The 3,977-nt window shown below is 31.4% G+C and overlaps 1 pseudogene; it reads left to right on the plus strand.

Annotated features, from left to right (window-relative positions):
* The first annotated feature begins 645 nt into the window (after positions 1 to 645).
* On the plus strand, positions 646 to 2,291 carry LOC111284387 (WAT1-related protein At4g30420-like; annotated as a pseudogene).
* Positions 2,292 to 3,977: the final 1,686 nt, after the last annotated feature.

Consider the following 3,977-nt stretch of genomic DNA (forward strand, 5'->3'; position numbering starts at 1 on the left):
TCCCATGTTCGCCCAAGGATTGATACAATACAATGTGAGGTATTTATACAAGAATTTAAAATATTATATTATAATGAGTTTTGGAAAGAACTGAAGCATTGAGTTAAAGAATTTGAAGAAGTTAAGGGGCAAATAGGAGAATATGGAAACATGACAAAACGCTCACCCTTGATGGATTGCATTGCCACAGGATTACCTCAACTTCTACAATAAATCAAGCTAGAAGGTTATCCCCTTTCAAAGAACAAAAAACAAACAATCCCTTGTAAAATTAGGAAAGACGGCTTATATACGCAGCCTTTTGTTTATTTGTAATATTTGGTTGGGAGGGGGGACATTTGATCCCCGCCCTGCAAATAATCTTTTCTTAGAATGGGAGGGCTTCATAACCACTTGGGCCCAAGTATTTGAGGGTTTCCTTATATAATTTTAATTTTATATTTATGTAGAATTTCATATTTTGTTCAATTCATCAATATTATTAATAAAAGATTTTTATAAAATGAGTGTATTGATAAGCTATAGTACTCACTAGGTGCACTCTAGTTAATTTTATTACTGAGCATTATTACCTGGATATATATTTCTATAAATATATGCAATTTACAAAGTCAGGCTTATCAGGAGTTCTTTCATACCCAGGATAATTACAACTTTTGCCAGCACACTTGAACAAAACAAACCTGCGGTTGATTTGCTGTTCTTAGTTATCTCCGTCTCTCTCACATATACATGTTAATATTGTTGGTGTTACAGAAAACAAAGTCATTGTCAATTAAATAGAGTGATGGCTGGGTGGGAAGATTGCAAGCCCGCAATGGCCATGCTTGGATTACAGTTCGGATATGCAGGCGTTGCACTCGTCACCAGAGCAGCTATGTTGCAAGGAACGAGTCCTAGAGTCCTTGTAGTTTACAGGCAAACCGTCGCCACTTTGGCGGTGGCACCGATAGCTAATCTCACCAGGTACTCCGATTTCCAACGTATATATATAAATATGGATTTGAGTTTCATTTTCTTGAGGTCAAAGCTTTTACACAGTTGTTCTTTCTTTTGCACTGACCTGGCACAGGGTGACAATCAATCAGAATATCTACTATGAGGGTCTATATTTGGCAACTTCATCAATGGCAAGCGCCACGGGCAATCTAGTCCCAGCCATCACTTTTGTAATGCCATCCATTGTTGTGTACGTGATTGCTCAAAATAAGTATGTTTAATTTCTCAGCTATCACATAAAAATCATTTACCTTTTCTTTTTTGTTCTATAATTCTATAGATTAGGAAAGGTGAATATTAGGAGCTTGAGAAGTGTTGCCAAAATAGCTGGCACGGTATCTGTGTCACTGCAGCCATTTCCATGGCATTGCTTAGGAGCCCCAAGCTACTGAATGCACAAATTTTACCAGTAAAATCATTATTTGGATGGGTTGTCTATTTCTTCGTGGAAGAGCTGCTTGCTGGTCTCTTTGGCTGATTTTGCAGGTATTTGGATCCAATAGTTCTCTTCACTTGTCTGACATTTCAATCACTAATATTATTAAAATTTTCTAAAAGGTTCCTGCTACAGCCAGCTATCCTGGTGACGTTTCTTTATCAACCTGGATGCGTTTCTTCGGAACATTGCAGTCAGCAGCAGTTACACCGTTTTTACAGCCACAACTGGAAGCATGGACCCTTCATTCTAGTTTTGAGCTTGTTTGTTGTCTCTTTGCAGTATGTAGTTTGATAAAATGAATTCTTTTCATTTTTAGAAAATACAAATTACATCCTATTAAAGTACCAACCAGGAATACTGGCATATCAACAGGGAATCTTAGGAGCCGGGCTCTCATTCTTCGTTCAAGCCTGGTGCATTGCGCAAAGGGGTCCCCTCTTCTCTGCCATGTTCAATCCTTTCTGTACAGTCATTGTGACCGTATTGGCTGGTTTGCTCTTGCACGAGGAAATTTATACGGGTAGGTAACATTTAAGAACATGATCATTTGATATGAGTTTGCTATTTCTCCAGAGTCCAGAAGCATCTGGATCAGAGAATTGATCTCCAGAAAGTTTAAATTCTTCTTATTTTTATTTGCTGTCTTCCCGTATAGCATTTCTTACGGTTCATTTTTGTTTCTGTTTCATTTCAGCCGGATAGGTGCAGTTGGTCTAATTGGTGGCTTATATGTTGTGCTATGGAGAAAGCAAAAGACTTTCAAGTAATAAATAAAGAAACGGATCTAGAATCATAAAATGATCAGATATCAACCATGAAGACAAGTCTGATAGATGAGTCCCTGCAGACTAGTTATAAGCTTGACTTGGAAGAACCCTTTTTTTTTTATAAATCTATGTCGTAATGGTTTTAGAATCATCTGACGAATTTGAAAATGAAAATAAAAAAAAAATAAAAAGAAAATGGAGTCGTCATCATTTTTTTTTAATTAGATACGATTGACCACCTATTAAGACATATCATTTTAATAAAATTTTAAAATTAATTAAAAGTTATTAAAAAGCTAATTTCAGAGTTTGCGAAACAAGTTGAGTTTAAGAGTCGATTATGTGTGAGAAAGGATTAGCACTCCAACAACGCCCGTTTAAAATGGTACTAATTAAAAGCCTATTGTCTTTTGATTTTGATAAAAACAATTTTATTTTCGATCTTTGAAAAATAATTTCCTTGACTTTTTTCATTTATCGAAATTTTGATTTCATGTTATTATTTTTATTATTATTGTTGTTGTTCTGTTTTATTCGAGAAAATAAATTAGAATCTTTTTATTAAAGATTATTTCAATACATTAATAATATTAGAAGAATTCTTTCTCTCCTAAAGATTTTGTAAGTATAACTTTTTGGAATATCGTAAAATGTCATCCTCGAAGGCTTGGATTTAATAAGCAAAAAACTATGTTGTGCATGCAATGCAAATGATAATATGTTGGTGCACACATTTTATTTTGTTTTTAGAAATTTTATTAGTTTTTTTATTTATATAAAATTTTGAAGAAAAGATGAATTTTTATCATATTGAAAGTTTTTTATAAATATTCTAATACACTGATAATATTTAAAAAAAACTTCTCACCTAGGAAATTCGAAAACATCACTCCTTGAAATACTTTTAGACTTCCGACCTCGGATAAAAATTTTTTCTTCATTTTTTTTGCATTTTATTTTTAACAAATTAGTTAATTTTTCTTTATTATTTTATAGAAAAAAAAAATTTTATTGTATTAAAAACTCTTTATAAATACTTCAATATATTGATAGTATTTGAAAAGAAGTCTTCTCACATAGATATTTTGTAGGTATCACTACTTGAAATACTTAAGGAAAGCAGTGCAACCCGAATTCGATGGGTTCTGACTCGACTCGACCTCTTATGATCGATTTTTTTATTTTTTTTTTAATCGAGTATCAAGTCAAGTCAGGTCAAGTAATAGTAGAAAAAAATCAAGGTTGGTAAGGATCGGATTTTAGGCAAACTCAACACAATCCAACCTGATATATATAAAAAAATTATTTTTTAATTATTTATTTAATTTTATATTTCTATAATTTATATATATTTAATTTTATATTTATATTAAAAATAATATTTTATATTTAAAAAATAATATTTTATTAATTTTAGGTCGGGTTAAGTATGATTTTATACAATGTTAGGTCGGGTTAAGTTCGAATATAAAAATAAAAAAATTTATCAGATCAGATTGGGTTCGGGGTTTATATATATAAATCTGGTCGAGTTCAGGGCGAGTAAAAACCCGCCCTGTTGCCATCCCTAGAAATACCTTTGAACCTCGTTTTCAGATAAAATTTTCTTTTCTTACACTTTTTAATAATTTTATATTATTTTTTGACTATTTTTTTTAATTTAAAAATCATTTTTTATTATTAATATTATAATCATTAGTTCTTTTTTTATTATGAGTATATTATTTTATAAAATTCATTTTAACTTTTAGTAGAATTATATAAAAAAATTA

The sequence above is a fragment of the Durio zibethinus genome, chromosome 6 (genome assembly GCF_047325235.1).
Source record: "Durio zibethinus cultivar Kanyao isolate XHJ-2024 chromosome 6, ASM4732523v1, whole genome shotgun sequence".
Classification (NCBI taxonomy): Eukaryota; Viridiplantae; Streptophyta; class Magnoliopsida; order Malvales; family Malvaceae; genus Durio; species Durio zibethinus.